General features: G+C 44.3%; 1 protein-coding gene across 1 annotated transcript in view; it reads left to right on the top strand.

Moving 5' to 3' along the window:
- Positions 1–4,228: 4,228 nt before the first annotated feature.
- LOC147690362 (cytochrome P450 2F2-like) overlaps positions 4,229–23,536 on the top strand; it is a 382,599-nt gene continuing 363,291 nt past the window's right edge. The window contains exons 1-2 of the mRNA XM_086938000.1: positions 4,229–4,342; positions 5,743–5,922. The gene's annotated coding sequence lies outside the window, so the exon portion shown is untranslated. The remainder of the gene's footprint in view (positions 4,343–5,742; positions 5,923–23,536) is intronic.

The raw sequence follows: 23,536 nt of genomic DNA, 5'->3' as shown, positions 1-23,536 counted from the left end.
CACATTGAGGGGATTGTGGTCACCGAACGAGGTTTCTATCACAATAGATTTTATCACACAGTCTAATAATTGAGGTGACATAAAAATAAAGTCAATTGTGGATGAGCAGTCCCGCCCTCTGAACGTAGGGGCGTGGAATTCGCTGGAGGTATGACATATCTCCATAACATTGCTTACGTTATACTCAGTTAGGATATTAACTAGTTCAATACCCCTGCGTTCTGCCAAATCTAGGTGATTTCTCTCCTCTGTCCCATATTTACTAACAATTTTTGCATTGAAATCCCCTCCAATAAGGATCCGTGTTTCCTCCCCAATGGCAAAACTAGTTTCGAGATTCTGTAAAGTCTTAGAAAGTGCTTCAAATTTTTTGTTAGGAACAGAACAAAAATCATTGTTATAAAAATTAATTAAATAAATCCGGGTCTTTCGCTTGAACTCTAAAATCTGAATGTTCGGGTGTCCTCTTGAAAGATCTGTGATTGTACCACTGACCAGTGTCTTGATACCAATAAACAAGCCTCCCACTGCGCGTCCGAGGTCTGGTTTCGGTGATGTCACGCTAAAGCATTGGTACCCTTCAATATATAGGTTCTCCACAGCCCAAGTCTCTTGAAACATAATAATGTCTTTACCATCCAGTATCTTGACCCATTCTGGGTTTATTAGTCTTGACTCTAGTCCTGCAACATTCCAGCTAAGAATGGATAAATCACAGTGTTCAGTATGTTTAACAACTTTACTTGTGGCATTGCTAGCTGTGCTCTGCATAGGGATAGTTAAAGTTGGGAGTGCGATCTCTTCTGTGGTTGCAGATGTTGTAGTGTGGCTTTGTGCAGGTATTTCCCGAATAATAGTGTCTAACACCAGGGGGGAATATTCCTCAATATCGGCACTCAAGTTTCGCTGTTCATCACTACTTCCCTTTATCCCCAGTCAGTCCTGTTCTTCTAGATTTGAGAAAGCATACTCAAATCGGTTATAAGTTGGTATGTTGTATATAGGCCTCAACTCATTATACCCTGAATTGGGATTTGCATTGGGACTGAAATGTGGCCTCTCTCTATAGTTGTGCTGGGGCATGATAGGGATGTGTGGGTATGACATTGAATATCCCATGGATTTTGTTTGATAACACTGGGCTTGGTTATTCATGGGATTGAAATCTTGGTTCATTTGATGGATTGGGTAAAAATTCCTGATTCCAAGATTTCGATCCTGAAAGTGTGCAGCCGGTTTAAACATGGAATGAGAAGCAGGGGCTAGATGTCTATAAAAATAACCCAGGGGGAGCAGGGTCGTATTAAATTCCCAGGGTGAGGGTAATGGTGCATTAGCAAGGGTTTTTTGGGCCCATTGTGGGGACCTAAAGTTAATAACAACACAGTCTCCCTCAAACTTTTTCCTCAATGGACCTACCCACCCGACTCTTTGTGTTTGGATAATCTCCCTTGCTCCTTCCATTGGGAAATTACAATTAGTGGATAGCCAGTGGAGAATCCTATTGTTGAGAGTTGTGTGGTTTTTCCTCTTGTTAATTCTTTAATTTGGGTACGTTTAGCAAAATCAACACATATGCCCCACATTCAGGGGGGAGACTGATGCGAGAGGGCATCTTCTTCCTAGAATTCAATAAATTGGATTCAGGTTGGGTTGTGGGGCAGTTTTGGGGGTTATTGATGGGTTGGGGCCCTTTCACTATTATCGGTGTTAGGGTCCATCCTTGACACACTTGCTGTTTTGGTTAAATTCAAATTTGAATTAAGGGCCTGTTTTTGAGGGGGGGGGTTGGTTTTTGCTAGTACTAGGTGTGGGCGCAGTTAGGGTGGTTTATTATGGCCCGCTGTTTTTAAGTTGGTATTAGTATTAGGGCCGCTAGTTTTGGCCTTAGAGGAGCCTGATGTCCCATTATCAGCTTTATTAATGGAAATCTGCCCTATACCGAGCTTTGATACATGATCGTCCAACGTTTTCAGCTTTTTGTCCAAGTTTAAAATTTGTTGGTTGATTGGACCTAAAAGTGTAGACAATAATGTCTCCATCCTCCCCCAAAATGCCTCATTCCCTGATGCTACAGTAGCTTCTATAGGTAAACTTTTAGCTGCCATAATTTCATCTTTTCCCCTGATCTTTTCCTGTTCTACGGGGGCAGGTGCCCTCCGGTTGCGCTTGCGTCCTCCTTTAGTTCTATATGTTTTTAATGGGGACTCGGTATTTAAATGCTTAATTTTTCTCTTAGCTTTTTGGCCCCTGGTTCGCACGGGGATACTATCGCTTTTGTCTACCTCAGTGATTGATATGTCAGAGTCCACCTGTGAGTCGATGTTGTTTACACATGAGTGGTCATCGACCAATAGTGCACAGGAGTCTTGACTGATGTTTGTATCAGCCCTGAGCAGGTTAGGAGTTGATGATAGCCTGCTACCAGGGGTGCGTTGTGACACTGGGACCATGCCCGTAATTATGCAGTTCTCATTTGGCTCTATCCCTGGGAGTCCTACATAAGAAGCAGCAAGTAGAGAGTCCGTAGAATTATCATGATTCAGTAAAGGGAGGGGGCAAGCTAGATGGGAGTGAAAAGCGCCTTTCTGTGTTCTGAATGGCATTTGCGACGACATCAATTGTTTTTTGAAGCATTTTATCGAGTGCGGTCAATGTTGGTCGCCGAGTAGTAGTAACCAGTGGGTGGGCCAATTTGAGGGAGTCTTTTGGCTAAGTTACAGCTGCAGTTTTTTTCCCCATAGTTCAGGAACAGTTATATCAAAGATTTAAAGTGCTTTGTCACTGACCTTGCGTGTTGTCCACAGTGATGAGAAAGGGCAGCCAAGGGGGGTGGCCCAGCCCAGCCTCCTTCGGCCTCTGACGGCCTAAGACGGCCCGCCCTTTGCCCGGGCTTCGCCCGGCTCGTCCCGCGCGCGTTCCGCGACGCGGTGGAAGCGCCGGTGATTTAAGCGCCTCCATGCGCATCAACCGGCGTGTGTGGGCAGGGCCCCCGGGAACTCTGGGGGATGTAGTCCCTCCGCTCTGTGGCCGCGATGTGTAGGCAGCGGCGGGGGGGACCGAAGTGCCCAGAAGAAGAAGCGCTCGTGAGCGCAATGCCCAGCTGCAAGTTCGCCCAGGTCAGGGTAGGTTCCAGTAATCCCTCGTTTGAGTCTCCCGCTCCTGCAGGGGAGCGCCGGTGATTTAAGCGCCTCCGTGTGCGTCAACCGGCGTGTGTGGGCAGGGACCCCGGGAACTCTGGGGGATGTAGTCCCCCCGCTCTGCGGCCGCGAGATGTAGGCAGCGGCGGGGGGGACCGAAGTGCCCAGAAGAAGAAGCGCTTGTGAGCGCAATGCCCAGCTGCAAGTTCGCCCAGGTCAGGGTAGGTTCCAGGAATCCCTCGTTTGAGTCTCCCGCTCCTGCAGGGGAGCGCCGCAGATTTAAGCGCCTCCGTGCGCGTCAACCGGCGTGTGTGGGTTCATTAATCATTACATGGGAAGTACAGGAAGCTCAAACGTTCCAGCAACTGGGAACTTATAAAAGGAAAACATTGAAAAAACATAATGGGAATTAAACTTATCAATTAAATTGAATTAAAGTGGAAGACTTTTTAAGTTGCTGGGGTGCAAAACAACATCATTTCAGAAAACTGCCGCTAAAACGGCAATAATGGGCATGATAATATGCTCTATGGAATTCCAATTGACGCCCATGTTAGATGTCCTTCACATTTAACATGGGCTTCAATTGGAATTCCATAAAGCATATTATTAAGCCCATTATCGCCGTTTTAGCGGCACTTTTCTGTCGTTAAAACGGCGATAATTGTATCGCCTGTCTTGATAATATGCCCCGTGGTTCTCCCACCTAAGCAAGGTCCAGCAGGCTCGAGACCACATCCTGAAATATTACCCTCCAAGTGCTTGCAAATCCTGAAGAGGTAAACAATGTATTCCCCGAATTGAGCGCTGGAAGCTGAGCAGCCAATTAGAATATTCGCTTTTATGGCTGTAGCTATCGGCCATCGGGGGCATTCCGCCAGCCCAGCTCCCAATATCCCTCCGGTGTGCTGTGTTCCCTGGGAGTGCTGCGGGGCAGGAGGTTATGCAGATAGGACAATGATGGCACCATTCTCCCATGGCACTCGCTCAGAAAATGTTTACACGCTGGTGCCGTGGCTCCTCCCTTTACCTTTGATAAGACCGGAAGCCAAAAAAGGCGTGTAAGATGACGTTTGTTTTCTGACTAAAGTTCTCACAGCAAACTCAAAGGGACTCCGGACCGCTGCATGGAAAGCGACTGCCACAGAAGAGATCTAGTGACCTCTGACGGGGATTGGAGCTATTTATTCCTGTCCCTTCAGGTAAGAATTGGCTCCTGCTGTCACAGTATTCCTAATATTTTTGAGGGTGTGGTATTACCCTTATAGCTTTTACCTGCGGGCCCAAACCAGCTGCTAATTAACCCCCCACCCCGGTTAGGCGACTTTCATGGAGCTTATACACAGATGATGATTAACAGCAGTTAATGCCCATCCTTAATGAGAGCATTGGAGTGATGACAGCTCCATTGAAAACAGTGAAGCAGTAGCAGTCTGTAATCATTGGTATATGCCCACTGCTGCCCCTAATTTACAGGATTTGACTTTCCTGTACCAGCCATCTCTTCGGGACATGTGGATGGCGTAGAGAACTGAGAAAGAGGCAGAGGATCAGGTCAATGAGGGCACTGAGTGAGCCTAGCCCCGCCCCCCTCTACTGTGATTCCCAGTGTCCCTGGCACCATCAAAGGAGGGCGTAGGAATTCACCTCAATGCCGGTGTATCCGTCAGTTCTGTCAAACGAAGAAAAGCAGCCTGGCAGACATGAATGAGAATGCTGAATGTGATAAGCTCAGAAACGTCAGACACACAGCAGGCTAAAACCACCTGGGTCTCCCAGGAGGATGTTTTTAATTAGGACATTCACATAAGTGGACAATACCAGCCAATTTTTTGGCTGCTATCACAGTCATGTGACTGCTCTAGAGCTTGAATAAAAACATAACATGGTCTAAAATCTCCTAGACCATGTCAGAGTTGTTAATGCACATGGGTCTGGTAAAGGGTACAGGGTAATATAAATTAAATATTGTTCTGATTTACCCGTATGTTATGGGTATTTGGCAGTGTTTGTATGCCCTCAAAAAGGGGCAGGTGGGCTAGCGTGCACTTCGGATTCGTCACCTAAGGCAGCAACACGCGTACAGCCGGCCTTGAAGTGGGGGGGGGGGGCGGTGTTTGGGGTGTTACAGCTTCCAAATAAATGTATTTTTTAAAATAAATAAATTAACAAAGGAGCTTTCAGTCGGGTATGGTAAGGTGATGTCGGATTTCACCCGGGATTGTTAAATAGTCACTCAGACAAAAAACACACACATACACTGTCGTCTCTGTTTTGAAGGTCTTTAAACATGGTCATTTTACAAAATACTGTGTTTGAAGTACCCAGACACAATTTGCACTCCTTTCCCCTTCCACTGGTCCTTAAGCCCCCTTCATACGCAGCTGCTCAAACAATGATTGATTAACATGATATGACAGAGTGATTGTCGGAAATCTGAAGAACACCCTTTCCTTCCCCCTTCAGTCTTACTGACCAAGCTTCGTCCCTGCAGGCACGAAATATAATGCAGTTGACATTTCATTTGCCAGATGCCAGTGCATTCCAAAACATACCTTGTTCGAACTCGCTGCTAATAGCTTAATGTTTTTTCTGGTTTCAGGTAAACTGGACTCTCTGGCACCGCCCCCCTCAGAAGCGGATTTCATTGCATTCTGCTCTTGGGCTCTCCTATTACAACCGAGACAAATTGTTGATTGTGTATTTAAAAAAGTTGTTTCAAAAGCCTCTCCACAGACTGGCGAACGACAGGGTTGGGTTGAGTTGCCCACCAGGGCATAAGGTAAGGAGGGTGAATCTCTTATCTGGATTGTAATGTTAGCTTTTCGATTACATTTAATATACATTTTGCCAATCAACTTCCATATTCATATGTAAGATATGCAAAGAAATTGTCAAAACTATATATTTTATGTATATTATAACCATATATAGTCTATATATTCCGACGTGTAGTTTCTGGTTGTGATTTGAGCTACAGGTCTCGTGTGTTCAGTACTCGGTCGTGTCTGAAATTTGTTTGCTAAATGGAAGGGGACAGAATGAATTCCAACCATCCACTTTGGGGGATTACTTCTACCTAAAACGATATAGGTAACTTTTTAACCTCTATGCATCCTAACTAATATGAGCTACTTTTAATTACTTTTCCACACATTAATTCCGAAATCTGAGAAGGTATTAGGTGGTGACTATTAAATATTCGATTGCCCCATGCAAAAGTAACCCCTGCCTCGGGTGAGAAAATGGGTAAAAAAAATAGCCACAAATCGTAATGTGTTATTTTGTTACTAAAGCTCTACAATCTATACTAAGCATTCTGAGATGTTTTAATTATGTGTCCTTAGAACCACACGTTATTGTGTTTGTCATCTTTTTCATGATATTACGCAACCATTAAAATTACTGGGGCCTTTTTGTATAATGTTCGCAGTGCTGCACCTACGGAGTACGTGATCTATGGAAGTATTTCACAGCGTCTGCAATAGGGAATGGCACAAACACAGTGGGTCATATTTGCAAATCCCTCTAGCCACCATAACGTCACTTTTTTTGATGTTGTTGTGGCCATAGGGGTTTCACCTTATTCACAAGGCGGCGTTAAAATGTGGCTTAACGCTGCATTGTACATAAATAAATGAATGTTGTGGTGGCCGCAACACCGATTGATATTGACCCTGCCCCATCTTTTACAAGGGTGGCGGAAATAATGGGCAACCCCATAATTAAGACGAGGGAAAACCTGGTCCTACCCTAGGTTTTTGATGTTTCCACGTATGCTGCGTTGTGCAGCACACACAGAAACAGCAAAACACCATTGATTGTTTATGTGCAGGACGGTGTCCCTACCTCCACCTAAACAATCATAAAAATATGACATATTGCAACTTCTATATGTGCGCATTCTGCAGCACACATATAAGTTACAAAACACCATTACTGATTGTTTATGTGAAGGTAAGGACACCTTGCTGCACATAAACAAGGGTGCAAGTGTGCCTGTGTTGGAGCAAGGCAGCTAAATGTAGCTCCCGTGGAGGTTGAAACGCAAGGCTCACAGTTTTGTTGAAATATAGTGCAGCCCTGCTTTTCAGAAGTGATGGAGCCAGAGGCATAGCTAGGCCTATGGACACCACCCCCTCACATTGAAGAGCGGTGGTGGTGGAGGGATTCCACCGCAATACGCCAGGTAAGAGCGGGAGAACGGCAGGTAAGAGCGCCCCCAATACTCATGCCCCCCTGGGAGGACCGCTCCTCCCTTGCTACACCAGTGGACAGAATACAGTGTTAAGCCAAGAAGGTTAACACCACGCTCCGTCACGACATTTGCTTAATTTCCCTCTGCACAGACTTCAAAATAGTACAACATGGAATTTCGGTAATTTGTTTAGAAACTGCAAAGTAAATGTAATGGGGCCCATTAACTCATTTTTCCTTCTCACATTCATGGTGAGAAGGAGGAATGGTCATCTTCAGTAAATCTCACCTTCATACTTGTTTGATTCACAATCCGGTTGCTGAGGCTCTGATTGCGAATTTCGGAAGTGTAAATGGAGGGATAACTCGGGTGGAATTCTTCCCCCCCACAATTATGAGTGCCTCCACACGTTTAATTATCGTGTCTGTAAAGTTCTGACCAAATAATTCAGGCACATAGACACAGGACCCTGTTAGAAGTTGTAGGGGAAAGGTCTGCAGCAGACACACATCCCTGCCCCTGCCAATCCCTGCAGCAGCATGAAGAGAGCAGACAGAGCTCCTCCTGAACAGGCAGGTACCAGCCTTCCCTGATCCCTGCCTCTACATAATAACCCTGCCGCCCCCACACCACAAGCCCACCTGCTGACATCTTCAGCCTCAGAGCAGGCAAACAGAATTCCTGAAATCAAGAAAAACTCATGGAAAATGGTTGGGTATCTCTGAATTTATGTGGTATTCCTTGTTCTGGGGAGAATTTCTATAACAAGTGTTTTTTTGAGCTGGGATGACTTTCATAATGAGGGAGTTTAGCCGTTCGGTGTTCCTGCACCAACAAAAAAACACAAACTCGTAATCAGGGTCTAAGTGTCACTAACTTGTGCTTTCCATATTTAATTTACAACTGTATTCATCAAGGTAGCGGAAGTGACCCCACAACTCAACATCACTGGAAGTGGACCCCCGATGGCCTTTGACCCTAACTTCTAGGAAAGGATGGCACTTGAATCCTAATGACATCGTAATAATTTCTATCACTGAACATTCTGTATACCCCAAAGGGAGAGAGTATTGCTAAATCACAGGAAAGTGCACAAAAGAGATTTAAAAAAACAATAGGGTCAGAACCACTAGCACTAATTCGTTGGGACCATAAATTGTGTATGAGCTATCGCAATCTTTTGATTTAGTGCTATTCACTGTTAATACGTTTTTTTCCAGCGCTTATAAGGAACTATCGAACAAACATATTTTTTCGAAGTATTCGGAGTAATGAACCATGGCAATAATTTTTTTCAAAAGATGCATTTTTTAATTTGTTGACTTTTATTGTATACTATAATAAATGTCATTCCATTTCTGAATTTATTTAACTTGTGTAATCTCCCAGTGGGATCTGCAGAATGTAAACAGTGTTCATTAGAATACCGTGTACCGTCTAGTGCAGAGTTCTACAATATGTGGGGTGCGCGCCCCTGGGGGGGCGCAACACCATCTCGGGGAGGGCGTGCACTTCACTGTAATCTGACCTTTGTTCCCTTGGAGAACTCGGTATGGCTGGAGGGAGGAGGGAGGGGAAATCGACGGGGCACAAAGTGCCTATGCTTTTGCTATGTTAATTCTCCCGGGAGGGGGTTAATTCATAGAGCTGAAATGCTTCAGCTGCAGTGGGAGGTAGGATGACTCATCTGCTAAAACCGAAGGCAAACCAACAGACACGCTTTCGGTTTTAGTAGAGGAGACCCCATGCCTCCCACTGCAGCTGAAGCATTTCAGCTCTTATGAATAAACCCCCTCCTGGGAGAGTTAGCTCTTCCCAGAGAGGAGACAAAGTTTCCAGGGACGTTTCAAGGCATGGGTGAGGTGGGCTCTGGCCCAGTGCCCCAGCCTTTCAGAGGGGAGGGGTGGGTTTGTGGGGGGGGGATGACTGAAAGAGCCAGCTCTCTTCTACAGTCTTGCCCTCATGACCTTGACATTTCTTTAAACACAATGTTGTAAATAGCGTTTTTCTATCATTAATTGTTATTGTCCAAGAGTCTATTACAGACATTTTGCAGACAAAATGTGTTTATGCGTCATGCAACATCCATATAAAAAGTTTATTTTAGGTCAATACTGGACCTCACATATGAGAAATGGGAGGGTGTGACAGAGATTATTTGCAGTAATATTAGTGAACTGCTATTGTGTTACATACTGAAAACACACATCACTATCCCTGAATATCAGATGTACAAACATTTATTATTTGACCAAAGAAGGCATGAAAGAGCTGAGACTGGTTTAATAAAATCAAAGCTGGTCTGAACTGGGGCCCCAAAATACATTTGGCCCAGGGCCCCCAAAGTCCTTAAAACGTCCCTGAAAGTTTCTTTTACAATTACACAGGTAGGCTCGCAAAATCCCAACCAGCCATGTGTTGTTTAAACAGCCTGTAAATTGCTTGTCTTGACACTGAATAGTATGTATTCATGGCCAGCTTTAGCGCTGGTGGTGCCTGGTGAGAGAATTGTTTTTGGTGCCCCCACACCCCATGACTTCCTCCTGAGATTCTCTCACTACCACCAGACATATGTGCCATTCATAAGTGATTGATAAACACAGCGCCTCCTCATTAGGTCGGCGCCCCCTCCATAGGTCAGCGCCCAGTATGGCCGCACCTGTTGCACTGCCCTAAAGCCGACCCTGTACGTATTCATTTGTAATGTGACTTTTCTGTCTTCGTTCCCTTTTATTATCAGTCATGGATCCTTCAGGAAGCTCTAGAAAACAATTAAAAGTTATTTCTATTTATATTTTCTGCTCAAAGTATGCACAGACAAGTGCTGAAAATTCAGCTTTAGGCGACTGCTTATTTTTATACCATCTGTGACATCAAAATATTAAGCTGGCAACTCTAATCATAAGATTGGAAGTTTGTTGAGGGATGAGCACATTTTTTTTTCCACCACCCTGATCCCTGGTTACTCCCATAATAGCAATAGTTTAACACATTTGAAACCCTACACTGCCGTCAATAACATGATGAGTTATTTCAAGTTTCTGGGATTGCACCTTGCAGTCAGACAACTTGCTCCTCATTCTCGCCCTTCACTTTCACCCTCACCCTGCACTCACACTGATCCTGATATACTCACAACATTCACCCACTTACCCTCCACTCACAGTGATCACTCTGCACTCACAATGCACTTGCGCTGTTCACCCGGTACCTCACCCTGCAGTCACATGAGCACTCTACTCAACCTACACTCGTGACACTCCACTCACCTGTCCCCCTCACTGCTCAACCTGCAATCTCACTCAAATAAGCCCACCACTAACCATACATTCATTAGTCCCACTCTGCACTAACATGCGCACCCAAATTCATATGGTCACCTCACTCAACCCTGTACACAAGTATGGGAATGTCCTGCCCCATCAAGATTTTCATCCTAACTTACAAAAGGAGACATCTAAATGCACTTCAATCCAGCCTTCCAGGGGCCCCTTGATAGAGACAGTTCTGATTGTGCCCTGATGGCCTAGAATAATTCCTAAACAGATTCTTGCAAATACTGTTTTGTTTAATTTCTTTTTAATGTGATTGATGTGAGGGAGTCTATTACAATTTGTTAAGAAATGTGTTTGTTTCATGCAACAACCATAAAATAGTTACTATAAAAAAGTAAGATCCAAGCGGGTCCTCACATTTGAGAAATTGGAGGACATAACAGATATCATTCACTGTAAAATTAGTGGGCAGCTGCTTTATTACAACAGTGAAAACACATCACTATCTCTGAATAATAGATGTAAACGCTTTTAGAATTTCGACTAAAGAGCCTGTGCGCTGTTAGTAGCCTGGCTAAATAGGGTATGGCGGAGCTGAAAGTAAATCATTTAAACTCAAATATGTACTAAACAGGGGCCCCCAAAATAGTTTTTGCCCAGGGGACCCAAAATCCCTAGCATGTCCATGCCATCACAAAGTCTGTCAGACAACATTGCTCTGAAGTAAAATAGACAACATCATAATTTATATTAGTTTTATTTATTTTTAAACATAAGCCTGACGTGTCCTAAACCCCCATTGCTTCAGACAAGCAACTTATCGTACCACTAAGGAATTCTCAATTAGGTGTTCGTTCAGTGCCCTCTCTGCAAACTTTCAACTGTCTTTCATAACTGGTTGGTGGGCAATTATCCCATTATAATGCTGCCTAAGACGTTTGTGAATGATTTCTAGAGAAGATTTGTTTCTCATGTATCAGCTCTGAGCTAGGGAGTGCATGAAAAATCTGACAACACTGTCTCCCTTATGGTCTCTGTCTTGGCTGAAAATGTCTGCAGAATATTCAGCTTTGGGAGAAACTGCTATCAAAACTCTCTTGCCTTTCAGCTCGCCCTATTTATGTGAGATTGGGTTCTCAGCACTTGCAATATTAAAGGCTAAGTACCGTTCAAGACTGGATGTGGAGCACAACCTGAGGATGGCAGTAGCAAAAATCCATCCACAGATTGACTGTCTCGGAAAAACAGGCACACCTGTCACATTTATGTTGGTGGTGTTATTATCAAAGTATGTCCTGTGTAAAACAAAGCATTCTAGTAAAAACAATTTGCACACACTTTATCTTGGAAAGTGGTGTTTTGAGCTGCATAATAAGCCTCTGTCATTTCACCACACCCACTCACAAACCTGCAGTTTACTAAACACTCTTATTGAATTGAACATTATTTGCTGGATATGCCCGGAATATGCGCGCAGGTGTCGATTACAGACATTTCCGTCAGGTGGTGGGGGGCCCACCATCTAAAAAAATTCAGCTGGGGGGCTCAGCCTATTAAAGTTTGAAGACCTCTGGTCTAGTGCAAAGCACTGCTTTGCCAACTCTCAGGTCAGGGGTCGCAATAGCAGTCTTAGGGGTCGCAGCAGCAAGGGATCACAGCCTGACAACCTCTAAATTACCTACATGGATAACAGACCTAGAAAGTGCGAATGTCATGGAGTCAGTCTTGTGTTTTGAATATGCTTCCAATATTTGGTTCTCCAATAGTATTACAAAGGTCTTAGAAAAAAAAGTAAGTAATATCTTCCAGCTGGATGAAGTAGCGACATAAGACATGCTTCTTATTACAGTGAACTGACTAGGGGCTCATATGCAGATAAAAGTGGACAATAAATGGCAAATGTGATTTCTGTTAATCATTCCTTTTTCAGTGGAAAATATTGAAGCTGTGATAGCAGAATACATCCTGAATAGAATAATGAAATCACACATTCTAAGCAGAATTACCCTAGCTTTGGACATATACTTTAAACTCACGATTAGGATTTGTGTTTTAAATTTAGATCCATGCACACAAATGGGATATCGGAGTTGAGAGGCAATAACCGCATCCCCCCGTGTTTTGCTAGTAGAAACATGGTGAAATTTAGCTGGAAAATGCTTAGTGACATAGGGTAACATGCAGTAATTGGTGAAGTAAACAGAGATTCTGCCTGTTATGCCTCATTCTAAGATGTGTAACTCAGAATAAGAGGTAAATCTAACATAGCTGGCACTGCGCATTGTCAAGGACTGGAGGTGGAAAATGACTATTTGGTCTCCTTCTTAATTGACTTTGGAAAGGGCAATTCGTCCAAAAGCCAATTTGACTCCCTGCACAGAACAGTTTGCACGCAAAGATTCAACCTATAAGACTGCCAAGGTTTTTTTAATGGGTTTTTCCTACTCAGTGGGTCCATATGACGCAGTGAGCGAGAAAAACCCAGTAAAGGGAAAATACTCCTTGGCATATCTATACCTAGTAATTGGAAATGAAGATTAGAAGTAAACCAGCAAGGCACCAAACTCCCCCTGACATTGGAAAGGTGAAAAGTCCAGGAGAAGAAATCAAGACAATACATTGCAAAAAGCAGGACACAATGAAAATTAAAGAGCAAATGCATTTCAACACAAATTCTTCTAGCAATTGTCTACCTATATGTATATAGAACACATCACAGGAAACACTCAACTGCATGTATTTCTTAGGATTTCAATACATTAAGAATATTTAATGATACTGCTCTTGCGTGCAAGAGCAGGCAAATTGTACACGTCTTAAGCAGTTTGATGCTTACGTCTTTCCGCGTGAGTCATACAGTCAGCATTGTGTGATTGGTTGTCAGGGCTTTTTTGCACTGAAAATTACCTTATCAAGGCGCTCATCTTGGATTCCAGACACTCCCTCTTGTTAATTTTCCAAATTGGGGTGTCTGGAACACCATACAATTTTAGTAGCCATTATCTAAACATTGCCTACCGAGTACGATGGAAAAAATCATCATGATGACTGCGGGGCTCTCAACATCCTTGCCATCTTGTTTAAGCCACCAGACCTCATGTGGCATCCCCTTGATTAATCTTTATTACTTGTCTTCTCCATTGGTTGTAGGACTTCTGTTTTTTTACTCAATCAATCTGTATTGACTGCCAAAACACACATATATACTGATATACTGCCTTATCAAATCCTGAGAACCTTTTAGTGTGTAAGCACAATCACACCAATCAAGGGGTCCAGTCATATTTCTGTTTATTGTAACAAGAATTTTCAAACCTGCCTCCCACCCTCAAGACAATCAGGTAACATACTTAAAGCAAACACAAGGAGATGATGGACGGAACGCAGAAACTTTTCAGACACTCACGCCTAGTCAGAGATCTGGGTTGAATCCATCATCATTTTTTAGCTCACTATGCCACCCCAGCTCAGACCCAGTTATATGCAAATCAGTCTTGACCCTGTGCCTCATGGGAACAGTGCAGACCGAACTGCTTAGCCAATTCTTCCCTGGACTTGAAACAGGCATCCTGGTTTTCAGGGTAAAACTCCTCATCACCCAGGCTAGCTTGAATCCAGTGACAAATGGAGCATGGGACCCACGTCTGACATACCCTACCAACTTAGGGCGAACAAAGCAAACAATCAGGTAACATACTTAAAGCAAACACAAGGAGATGATGGACGGAGCGCTGAAACTTTTCAGAAACTCAACCCCATTAGTTACAGATCTGGGTTGAATCCATCATCGTTTTTTAGCTCACTTCACCACCCCAGTTCAGACGGTAACACCCCTCATCAGCCAGGCTAGACTGTTCCCATGAGGCACATGGTCAAGACTGATTTGCATATAGCTGGGTCTAAACTGGGGTGGTGAAGTGAGCTAAAGAACGATAATGGATTCAACCCAGGTCTGTGACTGGGGGTCAGTGTCTGAAAAGTTTCAGCGCTCTGTCCATCATCTCTATGTGTTTGCTTTGTTTGCCAAAAGTTGGTAGGGTATTACCAGAGGTACCACTGCAAGCCTGGCTGATGAAGGGTATTACCCCGAAACCAGTACCAGGATGCTTGTTTCCGGTCCAGGGAAGACTTGGCTGGCAGTATGGGCTGAACTGTTCCCATGAGGCCCGGGCTCAAGGCTGATTTGCATATAGCTGGATCTGAACTGGGGTGGCAAAGAGAGCTAAACAACGATGATGTATTCAACCCAGATCTGTGACTGGGGTTCAGTGTCTGAAAAGATTCTGTGCCCCGTCCATCATCTCCTTGTGTTTGCAACATACTTAAAGCAACATCAAAATGTATCTTAGTAAGCCCCCTCAGATATCACGATGGAACTCAAAAATGTAAGTGCTTTAGGTTATTCAGTACAAAAGTCTATGATTCATGGTGGACGTGTGCCAGATTTACCCTCCACAGCCAGCAATATACCATCCCATTCATAACAGGAGGACCTTTATTATTTCTCCAGTGTTGGGCCATTAATGTTGACAAGTCAGCTCTAGAACACTTTGAAACATAAGCAATAACCCAGCAACATGCGTAGCACTCCTTGATTTCCATTTCTTTGCTATTTTGCACATGGCACACTCCATAAACTAACATTACTGCTTCTGTGATTTATTTCCATGTCAATTTCCACCTGGACAACCTTGACGACCACAACACCTCATCCCTACTGGAGAACCTCACTACCATTGGACTTAAACAACTGGTAACCTCTCCAACCCACTGAGCAGGACACACACTCAACCCCATCTTCTCTGCAAGCAGCAACATCTCCATCAGCCACACATCCGAACCACATTGGACCGACCACCACTACATTCACTTCTCCTTCACCAAACCCACCGTACTCCACCATGCCCACCACTAACCTAGCAGATGCTGGAACAAGGTCACCAAAGACCAGCTTACCACCTCCCTCAGCAAAGGCCCACCAGGTACATCCATGGACACCAACGGATTAGCATGCAACCTCTACCGTTGGATCTCTGACTGCGCCAACACATTACCCCCTCTCAGGAAACCCTCAGGCAAGCAGCCCTCCAAGAAAGTCAGCTGCTCTCCGTCACCCTCCAAGAATCCAGGTGCACCTGCAGATGGCTCGAGAAAAGATGGAGGAGCAACAAGATCGTGGCAGACCACGAAGCCTTCAAAACCGCCATCACTGCACACCACCACCTCATCAGAACAACAAAGAAAGCAGCCATACAACACATCAACACCAGCACACACAACAGCAAAGAACTCTTCACTGTGGTCAAAGAATTTGCCAAACCGAGCACACAGACAGCAGACATTCCCCCTCTCAAGACCTCTGTGACAACCTTGCCACCTTCTTCTACTGCAAGATCAAGGAGATCTATGTCAGTTTCACAACCCAAGACCCAACCACACTACCCACAATCACCGCACCCAAAGGCTCCAGACCCCAGCAGACCCTGACCAACTGTACCACCATCACCACTGACAACACCCTCGGAGTTACGAAGAGTATCCACTCCGGAGCCTCCTTGGATCCCTGCCCTCACCACATCTTCAACAGAGCCGGCCTGTCCATCGCACACAAACTCTGCCGCACGATCAACTGCTCCATCAAGTCCGCCACCTTCCCTGAAAACTAGAAACACGCTGAGATCAACCTACTGTTGAGCAAACTCTGTGCCGACCCGATGGACCTCAACAACTACCGACCTATGTCTCTGCTCCCCTTCCCAGGCAAAGTCATCAAGAAAGCCATCAACGCCCAACTCTCTGAGTTCATTGAAACAAACCACATCCTGGACCTCTCTCAATTGGGCTTCTGAAGCAACCACAGTACGAAGACCGCTCTCCTCGCCACTACAGATTACATCCACATCCTCCTGGACAGAGGTGAGACCGCTGCCCCTATGCTCCTGAACCTCTCAGCCGCATTCAACACTGTCTCCTCCCACACGTTCTGAGCAAGACTCCATGATGCTGGCATCCGCAACAAAGCACTAGAATGGATCCACTATTTCCTCACTGGTTGAATAAAGAGAGTCAGACTTCCACCGTTCTACTCAATACCCACAGAGATCAGCTGCATAGTGCCTCAGGTATCCTCCCTTAGCCTCACCCTCTTCAACATCTACATGGCCCCACGTACAGCTATCATCCGAAGCCACTGACTCAACATCGTCTCCTATGCCGATGATGCACAGATGGTTCTCACCCTCACAGATGAACCCACAGCCGCCAAGAGCAACTGCCACAACAAGATGAAGGCAGTCACCATCTGGTTGAAGGGCAGCTGCCTCAAGCTCAACCCAGACAAGACTGAAGGCCTCATGCTGGGCTCCACACCCTCCACCTGGGATGACCTCTGGTGGCTTAGAGCATTTGGAACCTCCCCCCTACACCTACGGACCACGTACTAAACCTCAGCATCACCCTAGATTCCTCAAATCCAACAAACTGTGGAAGCAGGAGGACAAGACTGCATTGATTTGCCAATCTCTGCCTGCTTCATAAGATTTTACTAGTCCAGGAAAACTGTCATCCATGAACTTGTCAGCAGCAGACTCGACTACGACAATGCACTCTATACTGGCACAATCTAAAAACTCCTAAAGAAACTGCAGAACATCCAGAACACCTCTGCCAGACTCATCCTGAACATCCCCTGCCACAGCAACATCACTGGTCACCTAAGAGACCTTCACTGCCTACCTATTACCAAAAGAATTACCTTCAAGCTCCTCACAAACACTTAAAAAGACCTTAACAACACTAGACCTGCATTCCTCAACCACTGCCTTGCCTTCTTCACTCCCACCAGCCATCTCCACTTTGCCCAATAGGCCCTTATCACCATCCAATGGATCTATAAGACCACAGCTGGTAGAATTTGCTTTTCCTACCTCGCTACGAAGAGTTGGAACTCCCTGCCTTTACATCTCAGGCAATCGCGGTTGCTGCCTCAATTCAGGAAGCAGAAAGGAGCTCAATACCTGGCTCTTCGACTGAACTACAGATCCTCCCCCACTCCCCACTCAGTGCCTTGAGACCCTAACGGGTCCCAAGGCACTGAAGAGGGAAAAATGAAATTGACCTAGCAGACAGTGCTGGGGATCCAGAAGTACTGTGACACCAGGCCCTGACAATCCCTCGGTGCGCCGCAGGGGTGGGGGTCGGTTGTGAGCCCCTGGGGGCCGATTTTGCTGCAGGGCCATTCGTCCCTGCAACAAAATCATCCGAAAACCGGCCCTAGCAAGCGCTCGGCGGCACCTCCAACCCCCCCCTATCATTTATTTGCATTAATTTAAAACACATGTTCCTAGAACAAACTTAGCTTATTCTAGGAAATGTGCCAGCATGTGATCTTGTAGTTTCACACCCATAACTTTCTCGCACAAGGACCTAGCTCCTGATGTCTCAGCCTGGAAGACTGGGAATAGTGCCTTGCACATAAGTGATACAGCATGTGTTGCATTGCCAAGGATCAACACCACATAAAACATTTCTGAGCATGGTGGTTCCTCTGGCACACACAACCACTATGTGCTATGAATTGCCCAACATCAATATGGAAGTGGTTCCTGAGAGCATCAGATGGAAAGAAAATCCCATCTTTGGATAAGGCTCCACCTCTGTCCAACACCTCCAATCAATATATTTAGTGGGCAATGAGAATTCAAGTAGAGACCCCAACGGTGTGTCAGCAGCTTATGGCGTGTCCTTCCCAGGTGCTCGCAAATATCTATGGCAACAGCTGTTGGCCGCCCTAATGGCCAGGGCTAACTTTTTTGTAGACAATTTTGTATGTGATATTACATTCACAGCAGTGTTCCTTCAAAGCATACTGATCTCTGCTGGGTCCTTCTCCTCCGTGTACCTCAACCACCTAACCATCTACACAAGTTGATATGCCAGATAGTATGACTCCAGTTTGTGAATCCCATCCCTCCTATCTGTATGGGCTGAGTCATTTTCTTTATGGCTAACCTTTGACGATTTCCCAGCCACACCAGATCAGAAATTATACTGTCTTAGTCTTTAAAAAATTGTTTCAGTACCTCTGATGGCATTAGAAAGAAATATAAGAGTCATGATAATGCCAACATTTTGACAATGAAACTCGTCCCATATGGGAAAGAAGGTGTTCCTTTGAAAAAGCTAATAAAGCATGGATCGCTGCATTAGCTTTGCCTATATTCCCTTGTACCAACCTCTGATCCTCATAGTATGCCCAGACCCCAGGTATTTAGAGATGTCCCGCGCCCAGACAATAGTGTCATCTAGGCATATCAGGGGATCAGATTAGTTAGCACCTACATAACTACCGTCAGGCTCACCTGCGGTTCTCAAAGATATAATATGCATCATCTGTGGATAGTGAGATAATGTACGAAGTATGCTGAAATATGATTCACGTTTCCAATGCTGTTTCTCTGAATCTGACTGCCAATGGTTCTATTGCCAATACAAAGATCCATGGAGAGAGCTAAAACACTGGTGGTGGCCCTACAAAGGATTCATACTTCTGAGAATACTTGACTGGGTTTAATTCTGGCAGTAGGCCTCTCGTAAAGCAATTGCACTAATGGGTGCCAAGTGTCAACACAGTGTCTTGTCCAAGACATGAAAAAGGCGTCTCAGATTGATATACGTCTGCCTTCCCTTTATAAACAAACATCCCTGGTCGGCTTGGGCCTATAACGAGGCAGAAGGCCTTTAACAACAGATAAAGCCTGAGGCAGAAGGACTATAAGGCTATTAGAGCATTCCACCCACTAAGGCCAGAATGTTCCTAATTAAAAAGGGACAAATTTGAAGACAAGAATTGGAATATTGGAGCTCCAGGCTTATACAACCCTCACAGAGCCCGAGGGAGTTGAAATCCCCCGGGGGGCTCTTTGAGCCACTTGTTCAAAGCAATTGCTGTGAATAAACATTTAAATGTTGGAGCTACAGGCTTATACCAGCCATTATAAGCCCAGAGCTACTCCATTTTCTTCAATGGAGTTCTCAACATTCCAATGTTCAAATAAGGTTTATTACTTACAGGGCGATTAGCAATTTGACGTATTTGTATGTATTGTGATTTGTTTACAATTGGCTTTTGACAAATGTATATAGATTTTCCTATTGTGTAAGGTATTTTCATCAGGTTACCTTGTACTTAGTCAGATATGATTAGATCATACTTTAGACATTTATAATATTTTATAAAGATACTAAAAAGAAACACAGAAGCGGCAATTAAGAAAAACAGTTGCATAACTATGATATTTTGAACCAATTCTTAATAAGATAGGGAAAAGGAAAAAAAGAGAAAGTGGACCAAGGGATTAACAATGAAAAGGAGAAAGTGGAATAGCAGAAAAGTGGAGTTTTCAGAGAGAGAGTCAAGGGCAAGCATATATGGGTATAGGGAAAGAGCCTGGAATAAGTTAAAGAGCAACAGAAGGCAACTATTACAAATAAAAAATTGAAAGGTAGGAAAAAAATAGTGTTCCATTTTAATCATCAAGATGTAAAAGTGGAGTTTTCAAAGAGAGAGTCAAGGGCAAACATATATGGGTATAGGGAAAAAGCCTGGAATAGGTTAAAGAGCAACAGAAGGCAACAATTCCAAATAAAAAATTGAAAGGTAGGAAAAATAGTGATGAATACCAACTAAAGAGTAGCAAGGGGTCAGAAAGTAGTGAGTGGTATGTGTCTTATCTGGTGATGATCTATGCTATGACCAATGAATAGCGAAATCTGTCGCTGGGTCCCTTGTCGGTGCTCAAAGAGATCCCATCAGACTCCCAACCTGTACCGCCCTACATCATTTGGGAACCTTCATTTAGCACATGGGGAACAAAGTCCCCAGTGCGAGATTTGGCCAGACTTAGCCAAATTTAACACATCAATCCCAAACCGTCTGTGATGTAATATGTATTAGTTATCAGGAGGTAGCTGAATAGCAGTGCTAAATTGTGTAAACCAAAAAGTGTGTGAAGTGAAAATATCTAAAATTGAGTAAGAAGGAGGAAAATATTTTTAATGGACACCTCCTTTTTCTCAATGATAAAAACTGTGCAAATGGTAGTATTAACAAATAACTACACAGATGAAAAAAGTGGTTGACATGTTTCTGCAGTTTTACAACGGGCCCATGGGTCACCTTACTGCTTCATCAGGACCTATTCTGCTACTGCTAGGTATGTTGATGTAAATCAAAGTGAAAAACAATGTGAAGAACAAAGTAAATATCACCTGAGAATCTCCTGTGTTCAAATTATAGGAGTGCACCAAATGGACAGACACACACATACACATAGAAAAGAGAAATGTACATATCATTAGTGAAAATAGCATCTCAACAAGCATCTGCTGATTTAATTTATCCAGTCAGAAATGCGTACTGTAAAATATCATGTTACCCTGTATTGGTGTGCCACGAGAGCTAGATCTCCATAGTATCTATTAATCATATGAACTTTATAAACATGTATTTATACTCACCCAATTTGCAGGAGAATGTTGCCCCCCCTCACCTGGCCACAGCGCAGGTAAAACTGAGCACTGCTCTACTCAAGCCAAACAAAAGAAAAAGTCAGAGGAAGCACCTCGATGCTACGAATTAAAACAACACTCCTCGCCTTAACTAGGCAGATTATGTTTAGGTAAACCATTCATTTCCTAATGCAGGTGCTATATTCATCGCCCACCTTCTCAAAACACCTCTGTCATGGATGGTTTGATTTGGCGATCATTTAGAGTTTTGAAGTTATGGATATGTCGTTAATGCTCAGGAGTTCTGCTGGGTATGTACGACTCCCCTCATTAGATGTAACGAGGTGAACAAATTAGCAGGGCACATGCATTCACAGGTACAAATCGCCGTGTGTATTGATAACACACCAACACGCAGCGCAAGCACACACGTACCGCTTCTGTTATAATGCGTGTCGCCAAAGATCGTTTCTGGTTGGGCGCTAGTTTGGATTTACTCTATGGCCGTGTTAATAATACATGAATCTGAGCCTGAATCGGTACAGTATATTCACCAAACTGACCATTTACTCGCTGCCATAGTGCTCCTTCATCCTGCCTACCTGTCCGTCGGTACTCCAGATCTCCTTCTGGGCTGTCTGTGGGAGCTACCGATCGGACAGGAGGAGGTCTATTTGGAGAATCCTGTGGTTGGCTGCAGTAGTGACAGCATATGAGCGCACCTCTGAGGCTGTAGGGAAATGTAGTGATCCATTTTAATCATCAAGATGTAATATCTCTGTCCTCGACGTCTTCCGCATCAGAGGCCAGCCTCAATAAATAATCTCTGAACAGCTACCATATGTCTCTTGGCCGGGAAGTCGGTGGTTGTAGTGTGGCATTATATTCGCCAGCAGTATCACAATAGGACAAATCGCACAGCCAGGCTGCTTCAGTAGGATATGTGCTGCTTCCCCAATGGAGGGCCACTTGTCATTTGGCTAACAATGCAGAATGGCTCTAAAACGTCAGATGCCCACAGGTAGAGACTGAACAAATCCAAGGAGTGCCAATAGTGGATTGGGAGTAAGTGTTTGCTATGCAATATAATACAGAATAGACAGGTTCCCAGAAAGTGAGTATTGGAGTGTAGTTCGAAGCTAGGTGAACAAAGGCTGCATATTTCGCTGTGCACCTAGGACAGTGGTGTGATCTAGTCTGATATAGCTTGGCGAATGCTTTGGGTGTGGTGTAAGCACGGTGTGAGTATTTAAAATACAATGCTTTGGGTGTGGTGTAAGTATGGTGTAAGTATTTAAAATGCACCAATTTATGATAGTGATTATTTGAAATCAGCTTGGTTTGTTTGCTGCGATATTGTCATGTTTCGTGACTTTTGTCGGGAAGTGAGTATCCAAAATCTCGTTCCCAATCAGCCTTTGCCTTTTCCACCCTGAATGGTCTCAATTATAAAGATGTATGATATGAACGGGATATAAAGTGGGATTTGTTTGGAGTGCTAATAATTAACATGAGAGGGGAATTCTTGTGCCTCTGAAGGGTAGGAAGGAAGAATAGCGCACAAAGGGCCCGATGTAGGTAATTCTAATTTACCACTTCTTAAATACCGAATCATACCGATTCGGTATTTAACAAGTGGTAAATTAGAGGGGGGGAAATGTAGGTAAATCAGATTCTGTAAATACCGAATCGGTAAGATTCAGTATTTACCGATTCTGTAAATACCGAATCGGTATCCCCCATTGATTCCTATGGGCCTTGAAGCCCATAGGAATCAATGTGGAATACCGAATCGGTATTTACCAATTCGGTAAATTCCGATTTTTGCAAGGGTGCAGGGGGTGTCACTTTGACACACTCTGGCACCGCAATTCCGGACTTGTGTGCCATGTGGCACACAGACATGCCCTGCATGCACACCTGTATTAGGTAGTTTACCACCCAATAGAATCTGACTGGCCTTTGGGACTCAGAAAAGTCCCACCTACATATGGAAGTTACTGAATCGGTAAAATAGGCCACCTACATCAGGAATGACCATTTACTGGTTGGTAACGGCCGAATTCGGCCGTTACCGGTCGGTAAATGGCCACCTACATCTGGCCCAAAGTGTCCTTTAGGCGGTATAGTAGGAACGTGTCTATGTGTGTCGTGCTTTGCCCTTCAGTTAGGGCAGTAATAGATGGTAGGGTATAGTTTGTGAAAAGATCGCCCACAATATGTAGGTGATGTGTTGCAAGCGTTTGTTAAGTCAAGTTCTTACAAGTTGGTAGAAGCCAAGGGTTATCGGAAAGAAGGATATGGGAATATAAGGTATCATAGCCTAGGTAGCGGAGGAGTTTAGTCCATGTCCAATCTGTGATTGGGAGTGTCTGGATCAACAGAGAATTTCTAGGTAACCCCTGGGGTAGTAG

Source organism: Lissotriton vulgaris, chromosome 9, assembly GCF_964263255.1.
Source record: "Lissotriton vulgaris chromosome 9, aLisVul1.2, whole genome shotgun sequence".
NCBI classification, from domain to species: Eukaryota; Metazoa; Chordata; class Amphibia; order Caudata; family Salamandridae; genus Lissotriton; species Lissotriton vulgaris.
This window is presented reverse-complemented; position numbering and strand designations above follow the sequence as displayed.